The sequence below is a fragment of the Borostomias antarcticus genome (genome assembly GCF_949987555.1).
Source record: "Borostomias antarcticus genome assembly, chromosome: 4".
Classification (NCBI taxonomy): domain Eukaryota; kingdom Metazoa; phylum Chordata; class Actinopteri; order Stomiiformes; family Stomiidae; genus Borostomias; species Borostomias antarcticus.
The window spans coordinates 31,590,713-31,609,742 of NC_140237.1; positions in this window are offsets into that span (position 1 = coordinate 31,590,713).

The window sequence follows — 19,030 nt, forward strand, 5'->3', positions numbered from 1 at the left end:
TATCAGGTTTGAGGCACATTGTGTGCGCAGGTGTTATCTGGAATATTACGACAATAAAAGCAAACTGTTCTGACTGTTGCTGTGTCTATATGACCGGGTTCTCTTCACCAGCGGACGCCTCTATTGGCTGGACTGGAATGAGCGCAGTTCATGCAATGCCATGTTAGTGAAACACTTGTATACATTGTACAAAACTCAAATTGGGTAAAACTAGAGACGTTACCTGCTTATGTGACAGACTTCATTTCACACTGCATTACATTTTCGGTATCACCCCTTCCTTGACCCATGTTGACCCATGTTAAGGGACGGTCCTGGGTGGGACGCGAACCGGTGACGTTTCGCTCCTAAGGTGGATGTGCTAACAAATATGCCAAGAGAGATATTTAGCTTGGCAGGGTCATTAGCACATCCTTTATACTAGAGGAGTGAATTACTACTGGACGACTACTTTAACTTAAACTTCTTTGTTACACTTGGCAGGTTCAATGTGATCTGCTGTAGGCTACTGCAGTGGTGATTGCTCCTATAAGCCAGGGTAAGCCTGGCTCACCCATACAAATCCAAATAAAACTTGATTTTTGCGCCTTATTTCAGTAAAAGAAGGCACGAAAATCCACTTTCAGACTGTTTTTCACTTAAATGCATCTTGTATTCTGCCATATCGCTTCATTTTCATCCGTTTTGGTAGTGCTCCGTCACCCCCTGTACTGGTGGTCTTATGACAGAAGCTGAATCACAAATCGCGCACTTAGGCGAAAGTGCAGAGCACTCGTGGGCTTGTGGCCTTACATGCGACATGCGCGTTCCCGCTAAATCCACAAGAGCTCAGGGTAGTCCCAAAATGGAATTGCTAGGTCCACAAGTGCGCCGCTGCCGCCATTTTGCGCACTTTAACAGCACTTACCAAAAGTCCGCAATTTTGCAGACTTAGGAGCAGAAAATACCCACAGCCCACCGCGTCTCATGTGACACCGTGCTTGAGTGCATCCAACATACATTTTAAATTATGATTAAATTAAAACAGACGTCAGTCGGTCAATTTGCAGAGCCGAGCGGAGAGCTGAGGAGCGCGTCAGAGCAGCCTCTGCGTCGGAGGGACGCGGCAGCCAATGAAAACGAAGTGGGAGGGGCATTGAGCTAAACTGGCTTGGGAATCGTTGGCATACTGCTGGAAGTGCTGTCCCATTTAATTCACGGCCCTGCACCCTCTGGCCCTTCCAGCTGACGTCAATTAAGTGCTCAGGCCTCAGGCCGCAAGTGCGAGGGGCCGCAAGGGTGGTTTGCGCGCACAGATTGGGATTCGGCTATACTGTCCTGTAGTAAGTGGCCAAGCTACTGATCAACGAGAGGGGAGAGGACATGGAGAGTTAGGGGACCTCACACCAGGGATTGTGGGTGCTGGAGTCCTAGGTCTTGGCCTACAGAAACTTTGGACTCAACGTTTTGAATCATGAGCATTTGCACACAATTGACAGGAATCGAGAATTCCATTTCCAGCTTGGGCTTGCTGAAACGTCTTGCTTGGTGAACAATTATGCAGCCATTACAAAATGTTTACCACCTCAAATTATGTTCCAGCTTTTTGCTCTCTGGCTTTTTTTTTCTGGCAGCTTTTCCGACTGTCAACCAAGAAGTGCAAACCTAATCAAAGCGGTTTTCTCAAGCAGCGAGAGGGCTTTGTGGAGGCAGCTGGCGAGAGCAGACTTCAGCAGCTCTGCGATCTGGAGAACAGCACTCTCTCACGTTGCGTTCCGAGGACAGAAACGCAATTACAGTAAACAGGCTGGAAAATGCTACAAAAACAGCAGCTGTAGGCTCGCCATGCTGTTTCCAAAGACACTCAAAGTGAATTTTACAGTCAGATCGCAATGTATGATAATGGAAACACATCTCTGTTGCCTCAGGCCAAGGGAACAACATGCAATGTGGTATGATCAATCAGTGAACTTGATGGTTCTCATTGTCTTGCCGTAGTCCATTACCCTTGTTGATGACATGTGACGCGATCTAACGATTTACTTTGCTAATGTAGCAAATGGAGACTCTGCAGAACAGTATCATAGTGAGGGTGGGTTCAAGCCACTTCTCCCAGTTGGTCCTCCTGGTTTTAGAGTCCGACTAAACATCGAGGGAAAGGAGTGTAATTCTCTGTGAATATACTCTGCATTTCCAGTCCTCAGACCCTGTCACTCTGGAGTACCTCTCTCTGCCTCTCTGAGCCAAACGCACCCAGCTGAGACAGAACCACTAACCTTGGCTGCCAACAAGGTCAGACACACAATCTCTCCCCCTCTCTTTCTCTCACAGAGAGAGGGAGGTTGATTGAGTGAGTGTGAGAGCAATCTACATCAGGCTGGATTGATTCCACACCCCACGGCCCCCTACCAATGTCTTTGAGTCTCCATGGCATATCAATCCTAACCAGTTCAGATGTACAGTACTAACTATGTTGGCATCCATTTTAGGCATAATTTCATCACTACATGCGCATAACAACATGGCAGGAAGTAGGTCTACATCTGCCCCTTGGTATATATTTACATGTGGTAATATTTGCCAAATCTCTCTCGGATGATCTTCTGCCAAGTCATCAAGCGACCTACCTTGTACATTAGATTAATGTTTAGAGAAGTATAAAGTTTGTCATCCGTAACTGCATGACCTTTCAAGCATCATAAACCAATTTGTGGACTGTGAAGGAGACAACAATTAAACAAGCCAGGGGCTTGAGTGTGAGGGTGGGTGTTCAAAGTTCAAACGGTGGATCCAGCCAAAGACTCACGGGCAGACTTGTCTCTTACTCTCAGGGAAGCCTGCACCGTGAATCTCTGCCAGACCACCAGGACACAGTCTTCTGCCAATTAGGACACAGTCTTCTGCCAATCAGGACACAGTCTTCTGCCAATCAGGACACAGTCTTCTGCCAATCAGGACACAGTCTTCTGCCAATCACAATCACCGGTGGGTGATTTGTCTAATAGCATTACAAGCTATAATCCCCGTGTCTTCCTTAGCTCTGGACCTCTACAAACGTTGAGATCATTAATCTATATGGGGAGCACGCACACAGCTGTATACAGAGTTTTCTGTATACAATTATTCTTACTTGTTTACCAATATTATACAGCAGACTATTCCGTCATGATTACCCGTCACAGTTAATGTCCTGGTGGTGGAAGAAAGAACATTTAATACGCTGATGATAAACTGATGCCGGCTGCCATTATACAAGGTACAGTAATTGGAAAGCAGAAATAAGTGTTTGGCACCATGGAAAACAGCCTTACTATTGCAATGGGAAAATTCTCAGCTCAGTCTCTGTACTAACGCAATGATGATGTCATCAATAACATTTAGTCCAACTGTGAATGACTATGCACACTGCTAGAGAGGCCAGTTATCTAACTGGGCACGTCACTGGGGTCATAACCAATGGTGGCGGTTTAAACGAAGAGAGGCATTTCTCTGTGATTACTGCATGTTGGTGGCAACCATTAGACCTTCCGGTTGTAATATACAGTGAACATCGTCAGTCTAATTGGAGAAATCACCTCGCCCTACAATTACCTGTCCAATGGCACCACACGAGCAGGCACTGCACTCGAAAGACACACAGTGAGAAGTACATGTAATTCTTAATATCAAAACAAAAAAACAACAACAAACATGCCAACTTTCAAAGTTGTTTTTGTTTATCGTCACACAGCTTATGACACACAACACACGTGCAATGGGCGGTGATACAGAACACACACACACACACAGGGGGGGCCGTTCAGGACTTAAATAATGAAACACTTGTACACCTACTACTGAAACCATTTACACTCACTATTGAAACACTCGCGCTCACTATTGAAACACTTGTACGCACATACATACTCTGACACTTTTACACAGACTACTGAAACACTTGTACACTTCCTACTGAAACACTTGTATGTACATAGATACTCTGTAAACCTATGCACGGGTATACTTCATCCTAGCCAAGGAACAAGCAAGTGTTTCAGCTTCTGCCCATCTGTATGCAGCTTATACAATGCTGACTGGCCTGGACTAGTCACCACATCCACAGTCCAGCCAAGAGAAGAGATACCCTTGTGCATTTTACAGTTTAAAGTGTCATACACATTTGTAAGTGTAAAGACATATCCTCTGACTTGGGTAAAGCTGCCTTTTCTGCACTGACTCCAAGTTCTTGGAACCAGCTCCACGATTAAAAAAAAAAAAATGTAATAGAGTGGCTCATAGACAATAAACTCTCACTGCATCTGGGAAAAACTGAGTCAATTCTGTTTGGTACCAAATGCTAGCTAGCAGTCTAGCCTGGTAGCAGGCTTGTACAGCCTCCACACAACACAATAGATCATGGGTGGGTTTATTTTATCATGGCTTTGTGACTGTGTCAATAAACACTTGAAAACCACGTCATATTTTGTATGTGACTTGGCACAGGTCCATGTCTTTAACCAATTCCATAGTTATGATTTTTCTATGATCAAAGGGAATTAAAAACCAGACAATGGGAGACACTCATAAGACAGAACACATGTATACCATGCCCTTCCAGTCTAAGAGTGAACTGTTAACAAAACCCGAGAGGCTATGTGGATTCTGTCCCTCCTGTTACACTAAGTTTACAGAATACGCTCAATCTGAGACGGTTCAGCGAGCGGGGGCAGGGTCATGCACACAGCTCAGGTCCCTGGACTGGAGGTAGTTGGTCCGCCCAGGGGTGGTGGCGGGCATTACACCAACGGTACAGCTTGGTAAATCGTCTTAATAAACAATATTTTGTATGTGAATCGGCACAGGTCCATGTCTTTAATCAATTCCATAGTTAGCCTCCGCTTTTATTGATGTATGTTGTATGTATGTTTTCCAACAGGTCACTGTATAATCCATTTAAATGCAAACTGTTAAGAATAGCAGGTGGATCCAAACGCAGATGGAATCACAGGTAACACGTGTATTGCTGGGGATGGTAGGGGAAGGTTTGTGGCTGAATGAGGCTAGGCTTGGGGAAGGACAGGACAGGCAAGGAAAGTCGGTGGGCTGGAGGTGTTGAGTAATCAAGCAAAGCAAGCAAGTGGAGAGGGTGATACGAAGAGAAAGGCAGAGGACGAAATGCTAACACTAGTACCACTGTAGTAGATGCTAGCCCAGGTTAGATGGGCGGGGGATGTGTGGGAATGCCTGAAGTCGTTACTGATTGGTTTAGCAGGATTTGAACATCAGATTTTTGCATGAAGTGTTCCAGAGAAATCTGCAGCATGCAGTAACATAGTTGGCGTAGCTTACGTAGTGCATCAGCGAAAGAACTCTCGTGGTTCTGGCATTGAGACTATGCTTACCTTACCACTTTTAGAAATGGCCTTTTTTATATATATATATATATATATATATATATATATATATATATATAATTTGGAGGGTATTTTTCCCTTTATTTGGATAGGATAGTGGAGTGTGACAGGAAAGTAGGGAGAAAGAGAGGGGAGGAATGCAGCAAAGGGCACAAGTCGGATTCAAACCTACGCAGCTGCGAAAAGAACAAGCCTTTATGTGGTGCGTGCACCTTAACCACTGAGCCACAGGAAGGTTCTTCTGCATGTTTTTATATCGGGGTTCTATGTGGAGGGAACCCGAGTGAGCATGGGGAGAACATGCAAACCCCACAAAGAGAGGTCCGGAAGACAGCCCATGCAGGAATCGAACCCAGAACCGACTTTCTTGCTGTGAGGTGACAATATAACACACCGTGTCAACAAGACTCTTTTCTTGAGAAATCTACCACTGGCTTACGGCAAGTCAGTCTGTTAGCAGATGGATCTGCCTTCTGTGTTCAGTACGGGGGCGTGTAGCGGTTCCATTCTCTACTCGTGCTGTGTGAAATGAAAATTGCCTAGAAATTACCCCCCTACTGTATGTTTAAAAAAGTTAGCTTGTGCCGTACCCTCCTCAACAAAAGAGAACAGAATTCCCCTTCGTTTTGGTGATTTGGATAATGGATTTCCTTCTTAGGTCATGTCTGTGTGCTGAAGCTTGCTAATGGGATTCTGTGGGTGGCCCTGGAGTGTCTCTCCCTCTTTCTCTCCCTGTCTCTCCCTTTCTACATCCTTCACTTCCCACTGCTTCTCCTTTGTTTCTTTGTTTCGACATCAAGCGCTGAATCACAAGGACAAGTGGATCAATTATCATCCAATTTGGTTTTATGGATTAAAAGACTCAGGCGAAGGCGTAGGAGGAGAATAGGCAGAGGTCAGAGGGAGGTCAGAGGGAGGAAGGAGCTGTTCGGAGAGGAGGCCTTGTTGTGATCCTTATGTTATTCCCCCACACACACCTCCTGTCTTCACCTCTCCCATAGGTGCTCAGTAGGCCATGCACATACTGCACTGTACTGGAAGCATTCAAGTCCCTCCTCAAAACCCTTCTCTTCTCCCTGGCTTTTGATTAGAGTTCCTGCCCCCCTGGTAACCCAATTGTTGCCATTTTAGTTATTTTTACTTTATTTTGTAATTTGCTGCACTTTTTATTTTATTTCGTAGTCTGTGTCTTTGTACTTATCTGTATTTGCACTATCTTTTGCTTTTATCTGTACAGCACTTTGGTTCAGCCACAGCTGTTTGTAAATGTGCTATAGAAATAAAGTTGACTTGACTTGACTTGACTACAGCAGCCATTGTTCTGCGGTTCCACTTCGCGTGTCCACATTGTGCTGCGATGCAGGTTCCCTGGGGTCCCTGGGTTCGCATGGCTACATGCAGTCGGTCCCCATAAGTCATGGAAGACGTCATTTCATTACACAGCCAATTACACGCACGTGTGGCTCTGCTGTTATGAAGTAAGCGGATTGCGATGGTTCAACACTGGTGGTTCACACCAGCAGCAGTGCACCAGAGAGGCCAGCCAGCGCCGGGGGCTGAGGGCCGGGGTGGAGGACGCGGAAGGCCGTGGAGGCTGGACTCAAACGCAGATGGAGGCAGGGGAAGAAGGAGAGATGAGAGGGGGGCGGGGTGGGGGGGCAAACAGAGAGATGAGAGGGGTGGGGGGGCAAGCAGAGAGATGAGAGGGGTGGGGGGTGGAGGGGCAAGCAGAGAGATGAGAGGGGGGCGGGGTGGGGGGGGGGGCAAACAGAGATGAGAAGGGGGCAGGGTGGGGGGGGCAAACAGAGAGATGAGAGGGGTGGGGGGGCAAGCAGAGAGATGAGAGGGGTGGGGGGTGGGGGGGGGGGCAAGCAGAGAGATGAGAGGGGGGCGGGGTGGGGGGGGGGGCAAACAGAGATGAGAAGGGGGCAGGGTGGGGGGGCAAACAGAGAGATGAGAGGGGTGGGGGGGCAAGCAGAGAGGGGTGGGGGGTGGAGGGGCAAGCAGAGAGATGAAAGGGGTGGGGGGTGGGGGGGCAAGCAGAGAGATGAGAGGGGGGTGGGGGGGGGGGGGGGCAAACAGAGAGATGAGAGGTGGGTGGGGTGGGGGGTGGGGGGGCAAACAGAGAAATGAGAGGGGGTGGGGTCTTTGTCACCATCAAACATCAACACAGAATACATGCCTTATAATTATAATTAGTAAGAACTTTTCTTCTTCTTCTTCTTCTTCTTCTTCTTCTTCTTCTTCTTCTTCTTCTCTCTCTCTCTCTCTCTCATGTAGACACTTTGCATCACAGCATCCCACCCAGGGAACGTTCTAATCCACAGAACTGCTCCAGATGTGTTTTAATTGAAGCCAATAAAAGTGGCTTTGGCAGGCAGAGTTAGGATGCCTCCGCGTTGGCATTCTCCGTGGCTAATCAACGAGGCTCTAAATCTCTCCAGTTCTCTCACAGATTTTTCGGTTGTGCCCCTCGGAGGTGATTTGTCTTTGTTTCACACCGCAGATCGCAACACCGCCACATTACCCCAGTGCATACGTTACACTCGCCTACCTTTAATGTCCCCCCCACCTCTCCCTCCTCCTCCCCCTGTCTACCCCGTAAAAGGTAATGTTCAATTTAAATGCAGCTCGCTGTGTTATGTCTCTCCACTGGCAGAGTTTGCAGTGAGGATCCTCTCTGGGAGCAGCTGGATGAAGGAACCCACGGACGGCCATCTTTATTCATGGGCTTCCTTTCCTTCATGGCTCTCAATGCTCAGCTCATTTTTACAGACGTGCTCACACTTTCTCTCTCTCTCTCTCTTTCTCCTCTCTTCCTGACTGCCTCTCTCTCCTCCTTATCGCTCCCCCCCCTTCCACCTCATCACACAGCCAGAGTTGTGTGTGAATCAAAAGGTCATGACCTTTTGGAATCATTTAGACTCCCTCCTGCAGCTGATTATGCCTTCGTCCCTCCCTCAGTCACTCTAAGGATGTCGACCAGCAAGCTGTATGTAGCTGAACAGCGCCAAGCTTACAGCTTCTTAGAGCACACTAGAGCTGGGGTTTAGAGCTAGCCATGCTACAGATGTTTTACAGCTACGTAAGCAACGAGTGTCGTGTTTTTGCAGACTGCAGATTAACTAGCCTGGTTAAGATAGCTAGCTAATGTTAGCTAGTGCTAACATTTGCTGTCTCTGCAGTTTTGCCAAAAACCGACCACTGTCGTCATCAGAACAGCCTTTTACAGCCTGCGCTCTAGCCCAAAAAGTTAAACTTTTTTCAACTGCAAAAAAATCCTAGAGCTCACGGCGCTGTAGCGCTAAAAAGCGCTTGGAACACAGCTCTCGTCTCTATAGCGCCCTAGAGCTCATTACTGATTGTAAACTACGAGAAAACAGCGCCAGCTCTAAAATACAGCTTGTCGGTGGACACGCAACGATTGCTAACTAATGCCTAACATGGCCCCTCCCACCACGCGCCATCCCATTGCATCCAAGCGTACAGCATAATAAAAGCATTAAGCTGACAGTCTAACCTGCTGTAGATAAAGTATTCAGGTGTTCTGTGTTGTTAAGTGATTTGTATATAGAGGCTTACATGTTGCTTGTATGTTGTGTGGTGATACAATGAAACAGTCAAACGCAAGGGTTGGAGCTGATAGTTCCACAACACAACCTCTCCCACGTTGTTCCTTTGACACACGGTTGGTCTTTGAAGGGGGGGGGGGGGGGAGTCTACAGGCGAGAATTATGTCAAATATAATCAACACTGTTCAACACTTGAGTGCTTTCAGCTTTCCGCCATGAATATCTGTGGCATCTCATCCATGGATGAGTCTCTCCCAGCCTCTGCCTCTGTCTGTCAGAGTGCAGTAGAGGCGTCTCGTGTAGACGTGTACACACTGAGACAGATTCCTACCATCGCTGGGACCGCTAGCTAACAGGAGAAATCCCCTGCCGGAGCTATCAGCAGGAGAAATCCCCTGCCGGAGCTATCAGCACGGCCGGATTACGACAACGTGGACCCCGGGGTGGTGACCACGTTTAAGACCCCCCCCCAGAACCATGGAATTCCCCCCAGTAGTAATATAGCACCTGTCACGGTGCTTCGCTTTTATTTGATCTAAAGGCAGAACAGCCCTTCTGTCTATACTCTATAGGCCAATTTTCCACCAAATAAAATTCAGTTGGTTACATTAGATGGCGTCATACAAGCTCTCCACATATGGACACTTTCAACATACTGTAACCGATGAAGGAAAGCTCAGACTGCCATTTCTAACAAGTAGGCCTATCGTCCTCTCACACCACACCATTAACACTGCTACTGTACATACTCAAAATAGCACCACCGCATCATACAGTACCACTCAAATCAGAATTTTGTCTGTTGGATGTGTAAATCCAAGCGGTCGACCAAACTGACCTAATCATGTCGTATCAGCATTAGACATTCACATTTGATTAAAAAGAGCTAACCCACTCAGAAGCTCTTACAATAACAATAACATCACAGAATTGCTACCAACCACATCCAATATAGGTCCCATGCATTGCTTGCTAACAGTAACTAAACTAGCTATAAAATAGGTAGCTAGGCTACGTTATCTAGCTTATGTTAGCTAGCTAAAATCTCTGCTTCATGGCTACTATTCAGTAAGTCACTATGGCCGCCAGTGGAGGTTTGGTCCTGATGTCTGAAATCCTTCAAATGCACTACAGGGCAAAATACTTTTTCCCTCCTTGTTTCCTTGTTCCCCTGTTTTAAAATTAAAGTTGCGAAGAACCCACTCAATATAACAACAGTTATTTAACTCCACAGCCAAAGCTGCACCTGTTTCTCCTGTGTGGATGTGAGGGACAGGTAGCCGGTTGCAGCATCATCGGTTTAAGTGCAGAACCCTGTCGATTTGGGAATTTACCTCAGGAGTTCAGCTCCTCAAACTTCTTTTTCTTGATTTTCTGTTCGTTTTTGACATCCACTAGACAGTTTCTGCGATGAGGTGAATAGTTCAGCAGAGAGCTGGATCAGAACCACAGATACCGTAGCTCAGCAGATCAGAAGCCCGTTCACGCCCAGAACCAAGCAGATGCTGCCCACCTACTTAACCGGCCGGCCTAAAACTTAATTGGACCATAACAGTGACAGAATCGAGCCAAAACGATTTCAATATTTGTTATTGGACAATACGCACAGGCTAACAGGGCTCTGACACACAGGCAAGGGATGGGAAAGTTTGCAGTGCAACAACAACAAAAAACATAACAGAGTGATTGATTGGCTCTTGCAGGCCACCGTCCGGGCCCTCTGGAGTTCTGGGCCCCGGACGTGAGCCCCGTTAGCCCATGCATTAATATGGGCCTGGCTATTGGACCAGCCAGGCCAGTGTGCCCCTGCATACTGATGCAGGATCAGAGCCCATCCACAGGACTCCAGCTTCAGTTTTTGGAAACTAAAAAGTCAAATCTGACCTGAAAGTTTTAACCTTTGACCTGGTTATCGCTACGGTTACTGTACAGGTACCACCTGATATTATTTTTCCAGAGTCTCCCCTTTGGGTAGTTCTGGTGCATCCTTACTAGCCACCATACAGGCTGACTCACCGCAAGAGGACTGCTTTCTTTCTGGTTCGAGATGTGTTGTTGTTGTTGTTGTTGTTGTTGTGTTGTTGTTGTTGTTGTGTGGGATTCCTTGCTACTGGGCCACTGTGTCTGCTGCTAATTGAAATGAATGGACCCAATTTAGCAGCACTCTCTCTGCCTGATGCACACAGCTGGTAGGATGGAGAGAAATTTAACTGAGGGGGAGGGTTGTGTGTGTGTGTGTGTGTGTGTGTGTGTGTGTGTGTGTGTGTGTGTGTGTGTGTGAGAGAGAGAGAGAGGGAAGGGGGAATGACTGGCCAATAGACTTGACAGTGCAATCAATCAATCAATCAATCAAAGCTTTATTTGTATAGCGCATTTCATACCCAGAGGCAACACAATGCGCGTTACAGAGAACAAGGGAGGAGGGCATACGACCCACTCTCTACATATTCCAGAGGGAAGCAAAAAAACAGTTGTTAGAGTCCAGCCTGAAAATCCCTCCACAGCCACACAGTGACATTAGCTTCCCTGGTACTTGTACGGCCCCAGAGCGCCATCACCCCAGTACACTGTACCCGTGGCCTTCCTAATGGTCTTCCTCCCCGCCCGCCCGCTAGGGGGAGAGCTACCCCACCAGGCCCAGACTACCACAGATCCCCTTCTCCCAGGGTCAGGGGTCAGAGGCGAGGAGAGGAAGACACTGGCTAGTAAAGGACATGGTCCAGTATTTAGCATGGAATTTTTACATTTAGTACAGCTTCACTGTAACTATAAACATACCCCCCCCCCACACACACACACACACCGTCTGCTGCTCACAGACTCTGCTCACCTACTCATAAAATGATGATCTGGTCATGAGTCTTGAGCCTGTCTATCTAATCTAACTCATGACCAGGAGTGTGCAAAAGAAAAAGACCCAGCAGAATACGGAAAAAGATAAGAAAGAGAAAAGATACAGTATGATACAACCCCCGAACCCTCAGTCTATTGGGGGCAGACTGTACTGAAACGCTGTGTGACTAGCCGTGTGTTGTGTGCTATGTTCCCTACAGTAGCTGGAAGAGATTTTATTGTTGTTGACGATATTGCCTCTGCTGCAGTATCTCTCAGTCTTATGGCTCCTCAGTCACTCTCCTCAATTGTGACTGCACACTCTCAAAAACACAGCAGTCAGCGTCATATCTACAATGCATTCTTTATCAAGCCTTCATTAAGCACTGAGAGTAGGCGAACACAGTGAATGATAAACTGCCAAGAACACACTGTTGAACAAAGGCGATAAATATTTGAACAGTATTTTCAATGCGTGCTGTTCTTTCGTTCTTTCATCCCTGTGAGGATGTGAATGTGCGTTCCTCCAGAGGAGCTCGGTCTGTGTCTGGGTTTGTGTTTCTGGTATCGACCGTGTGACTGATGGAACTGTCATGGGCCCCAGATCTGACTCAGACTCCCATAGCGTGCTTTACACCCTGGTGTGTCTGCTGGAATGTCCTCAGTCATGCATTAAATACAGCGGCGAGCAGCAGCTGCTGACAACAGCACAAAGACACAAATGTTGCTTTCATGTTTTCTGTTCACAATATGTTCAAAAGGGGTTGGAATTCGATTTTGGATGCAGAGGTATTTGAGTGACGATCAGAATGTTAGTCTCTGGAGAGGTATGGTCAGTAGAGTCTAAGGGGCGAATTCACTAAAGCAAATTGCGCCCGCTAATTGCACCATAATATTGCGCGTCAGTTGCGCCCGCTATGTGCTCCGTTTTAAAAACCTATTCACTAAAGACATTGCGCTAATAATATCCCAGCGCAAACACGCCCATTCGGTGTTTGCGGCTGAGTGCAATTTGCTGCTGATATAGGAAATGACTATAAATACTGCGCATACAGCGCATACAACTCGTATGCATATCATTGGACGATGGCAGACAGAAAAAGAAAGATACGATTTTCAGACAGCGAACTTGAAGGCCTCACGGACGAGGTTCAAAAACATGTCTCACAGCTTTCGGCAAAAAATATCACGACTGCAGCAAAAAATCATATTTGGGGTTTAATTTCCCAATCAGTCAGTGCCATTTGTGTGTGTAAACGCGGAAGACTGCAAACGGAGGTGGAATGATTTAAAAAGACGAACAAAGGAAAAATTGTCATTTTATGTTATGCAAGTTGCAGCACGATGATCTGGCATACTTTTGGGGGAGTGTATAACATTGCCCCACCGGTACGATCTAGGCATCTAAACGGCTTTTCAGGATGTGCACTCAATCACACCGCGCGTCCTGATGTGAGGCCAGTTGTACACCGCCTCTCCAACGTTGGAAGGATTACGCACGGGAGTCATCATCCATGGCTGAAGATGATACCTGCCGTCACCTATGATACAAAAGCAAAATATTTTCAAGACCATTCAAATAAAAAAAATATTGTGTAGGCTATGTTTTTATTTATTTATTTATACCTATAGGCCTATCGGCCCCCAGCCGTTCAATGAACAGCTATAGGGAATGCGCAGTTTCGCGTATAGACTATTATACGCACAGTTTCGTGCTATGTAGGCTATTATATTCATTGGGGGAGCTTGGACTCGCTGGGGACGGGTGGAGAGACGCATAGTCAACTGAGCCTCCCCAGACGCGACTTCATCCTCCAGTTGGCTGAAGAGCTGCGCGCTCTGGTGTCCAAACAGTTACCGCGGTGGTTCTAGTGTTAAATCAAAAAGTGACCTTCTTCTAAATATTCTCTCACGAACAACACACCTGGCGTTGCGATGCCTTCGCCTCGCAACAATCACTGCTGCCATGATCAGCGGACAGGCTGGCCGCGACACACCCCTTGCGCTTAAATACCACCACGTTTCTGAAAACGGTATTAATTTCACTTTAACTGCGTGAGGCAATTTGCGCCGATGTTTGTGAATTGGGCGGGTTTTGCAATAATGTTCATTTGCATAGAAAGGGGAACATTCTCCGCCCATATTACCTAATTTAAATATGAGCTAATAACACCGGCGCAGAGCAACGCAATGACGAACGCAACGCAGTTAACACCGTATTTCACCCTTTGCGAGGGCTTTGTGAATAGCAAACATAATTTTTGACTTATTTGCACAGGCTTTGCGTCAGGAAAAGCTGCGCAATCCTTTAGTGAATTCGCCCCTAAGTGATTCCATGGTAGCGGACACATTCAGTTAGACATAACTCGCTGTGGACCGAACCATCGTTGTGGTGGCCGTTGCCGTCCGCTCATTGTGATGTACGCTTCCTGTTTGTACTCTCTCTCACAGTAGTTTGTTGCTAATAAATGGCACACAGGTGAGTAGCCAATGAAAGAATAGATAGTTTGTTTATTAGAACTCCTGCGCCAGCATGTATTGATTTACTGCACCTCTTTGTATGGGGATTCCTCTAGCGAGCCTGACGGCACCAAACAGGCGTGCATCATGTAGATGTGGAGAGATGGAGGAGGAAACATCACACCCAGGGGGTGAAGTAAGCGGTGCAGGTTTATGAGCAATCTCTACAGCCCTCTAGTGCTGGTGTACTACACACATGGATACACATGTCACTTATAGAAGTGGATGCACCTACTGTTGGTTTTATTTGTAGTTTTTGTCCCATTGAAATTAATGATGGAATGTTCAGTTGCTAGAGTGATGACAGTTGTGATTTGAAAATATCCACACATTTTGCAAACTGGAACCACCCCTACAATGTTCACAGTACTTTCACATAGTGGCAGGTGCTGGTATTTTGGTCCCCATCTAGGCAGACCTCGAATTGTGCTACGAGCAAAACATTTATGTTTTGTTTTTACTTTTTTTTTTTTTTCATATTATGAAAGTTGACATTGTGAAGAACCCACTTAATACAACAAGCAACAGTTTTAGTGTCAGTAAATAGTCATTTGCCGTCCATGCCCTATGAGAAGTGTGAACAGTTCTGAATTTATGAAGCCCTTTTTCTCTGCTTAGTGATTTCAGGTGTAGGCCTACTTATCAACATTCAGAGTCATATCTTCTTGAAATATGTTCACTTTTCAATGAGATCATTTGAAAGCTTACAATCTGCAGTTTCATTATCTGTAAAAACTGAGAAGTGACCTTGCCCTACTTGGAGACTGATCACTAACACTTTACAATAAGGCACACAGAAAGAAGAACTGATCTTATTATTAAGTCATTATGAAATAATGAAGGACTACTTGGTAAGTTAATGAGGAACTACTAATACGAAGCAGTCCTTCATTGCTTCATAATTACTTAATCATTAGTTACTATTTTGTGTACCTAATTGTAAAGTATTACATCATATGAAGCAAGAACCAAGCTATAACCTACAGTCAGAGTTAATCAATAAGTACTCATTAAAGGAGTAGTAAAGGGAAAAATTATGTTTAGCCCTGTTTTAAGGTTACTTATGATCATATACAATGGTTCAGATGAAAAAGGTGACAAAACTAGCACTTTTGAGAATGTCTGATAATTGCTCTACCACCGTTTTGGCCATACAATGGATGTGGGTGGGCACCTTGAAAAATCATTTAAAAACATGTTAAACTCTCAATTTCAAAGACAAGAAACTCACCGAGGTGTTAGTTGGCGTTCTGACATATAATTCGCCATAAAGTAAGATTCTAGTTCATCTGGAAATGCTTTTTTAAATATTTAGAATATAACTATTTAGTCGCAGCACATAGGTGTGTAAACTTCCGCAAACTAGGTAGCCTAGAAACATAAAGTACCACCCCCAAACAGGGCTAAAGCCCGCTCGACTCACGGTTCAGAATAATAGTGGGTGCAGATCTGAGAACAATGGTAAAGAGAGATAATCCACACTCCGGTCAATCATTTTTATGGCTTTATTCCATAGCAGCAGTCAGTGAACGGACGCGTTTCGGCCGTAGGGCCTTCTTCAGCGTTTAAAGCCGCTCTCGCAGAACTGACCTCTATATATACTGTCTTTAATAATCAGTAGCCGTCAGACAGGTGAAAGTTTGGCTACCTGTGCTACGTCAGAAAGGTGAAGGTTCGACTACCTGTGCGTATATGCAGAGGATCGCACATTTACATAATACAAATACAATACAATACAGAGTTACAACCATAATACAATATATACAACAATTTCATTAACAATATCACAAGAGAGAGACCTTTAAAGAAAACAACCTAGCAATAGTTCTTCATTCAATCCTTTCGGGAACTCTGTTTTCAGGGCGTGAATCCAATAAGCCTCTCTCTGTAGAAGTAGGCGCTCTCTGTCACCACCTCTTCTCCATGGATTCACCAATTCAATGTCCTGAAAACGTAGCCTGCAGACTTCATGATCATGCAGCCTAATGTTGCTCTTGTGTTCAGAGATTCTGACCTTCAATTCTCTTTTGGTTTTCCCCACATAATAGAACCCACATGGACATTTCAATAAATAAACAACAAACTTAGTCCTACATGTGATCCTCCCCCTTGCATCTATCTTTTTGCCTGTATGGGGGTGTAGGAAGTGATCCCCCCGAATCATGGCATTGCAATGGACACAATTATTGCAAGCAAACTTACCAGAGGGCAAAGTAGAAAGGAAATGTTGTGGTGGGATATATGTGTCATTCCTAACTAGGCGATCTCTCAGGTTTTTGACACGTTTGTTGGCAAAAATGGGAGGAGTGGCAAAGGCCTGCCCCACTGCAGGGTCACTGGAAAGGATGTGCCAATGTTTTTTTTACGATTTCTTTAACAGACTGAGAGATGGGGGAGAAGGTGGTGGAAAACACTATAGGTGCATTACAAGGTGGGGAAGGTTTTGGGGTAAGGAGACTGGTTCTGTTAAAACCCCTTCAAAATCTAGATGAGCTGTCAGGCAAAATGCTCTCTGTGTAGCCTAGCAAAATAAACAATAACAATAGCTACCGTAAGTAGTTCCGCTTCCTGAATCCCCTCTGCGGATTGATCTACGCATCTACAACGGTTGCGTCAATACAAGTCAATGGATTTCATAAAATGATCAATAAAACCCTAATGATTTTTCAAGGTGCCCACCCACATCCATTGTATGACCTAAACGGTGGTAGAGCAATTATCAACTTTCTCAAAAGTGCTAATTTTGTCAACTTCTTGATCTGAACCATTGTATATAAGTAACCTTAAAACAGGGCTAAACATGCATTTTCCCTTTACTACTCCTTTAATGAATCTTTCGTTCCTCACATGTTAATGAACAACTATCCAGTCTGTTCTCTATTAACCCATCATTATCTACTGTGCAGTCATGTACACTGTGCATAATGATGAGAGGGTGTGGTTTATCAGCAATATATATCACCAATATACCACAGGTGGTGCAGCAGTATAGGCACGAGGTGCAGCCAAGCCATGCCACACACACACACACACACACACACACACACACACACACACACACACACACACACACACACACACACACACACACACACACACACACACACACACACACACACACGTCACATATAGGAGTGGCTGCACAGCTTAAAAATATCATGCTGACAGAGCTGCTTCAGGCTGCCAATGATATTGATGATCCCATCCAGAGATCAGCTCTCTTGAGTTAACCTGAAATGTAATATCCAGGGCTGTGTAATGTAAGCTCTGATTCTCTATGTCATTGTGACAATGTGAAAGGAATGTCTATTTATCAAATTTGTAAAACCAGTTCTGACATTTTTATCCTGCTCAAGATTGATGACAATATTGTATCTGCCAAAAGGATCAGAGTGAAAAGATTAACTTGTCTGTCGTTGTTGATCAAGATGGATTCTCCTCGTTCTACATCTGCTCCATTTAGAAACAGACGAGTTCCGCTGTGAGAGAATGTTTCTCAGCATGTTAGTGGCCAAAGATGAGTTGAGGACACAAGATAACACCCTGTCATACCAGCCCTGTGATAAGACCGGAATATAGCAAAACTGAGACCAGACACACCAATTAATTCACCAATTAATTCACCTCTTTCGCCTAATAGATGAGTACAACCAGTATACAGTACTAGCATGGCTCTGTTTTTGTGCATGGCTGGCCAGCCACACACGCTATAGCGTTTGTCCGGTTATCACTCCCTTACTCCCGACAATGTTGGCCTGCATCTCTCTGTTGGTACCACTAGAGGCAACCAATGCCAGCACACCAAAATCAAGAAGGACACCAAAATCAACCCACCCAATCTCCGCTGCACAAGTAGAGTAGTGGTGAGAGCACTGGACTCCCACCTGGAAGACCGGGGTTCAAGACCCGGTGGGGATGACTTTATGGTACTATAACCCAAACCTTCACATGTTCATCCTTTCACTCCAACCTTTAACCCTTGCCTTATAGGTCAGATCCTGGCCCAACCCCAACCCTTATTCGAACCCCAACCCAACCCTTATTCGAACCCCAACCCACACTAGGGATTGGAAGAAGGACACCAAAACCAACTCGCCGATCTCCACTGCACAAGTATAGTTGTGGTGAGAGCATTGGACTCCCACCCGGGGATGACTTTATGGGACTATACCCCAAACCTCCACATGTTCATCCTTTCACTCCAACCTTTTTATCCCTTACCTAAATTCCACAAGTAGAGTAGTGGTCAGAGCATTGGACTCCCATGCGGGACATTCTCAGAGATTACCGTCTATATGCTGAGTGAAACTCCTCTAGTCTATATGTAGCTAAACCAAAAACTGTTGTTTACGTTTTGGAACTGATGTGTCCAGGCGACAAGACCTATCTTAATTTATCAGACATTATTTCATGTCATTTCAATTCACAGCTATTTCAGTGGCATGACTAGCTTCCGTCCTACCAGTCCTGAACAGAAACAAGCCAACCTCGCACATAAGCCAGGCTGGGCCTGGCCTGGTTTAGCTGTGACTAGCAGCTCTAAACCATGGATGTATTCTGTTGGTCGGTTGGTCGGTTGGTTCGTCCACAAAAAAGTGCAATGCTGTGTTGTCCATGGGGAGGAGGGGGCATACAAAAGTCTCACTAAGTTGTGTTAACCATTGTATTCTTGTGTAGCCTATTATAGGCTACTATCGTCATGTGGTACCTTAGACTCAGACTGTAACATTGTTT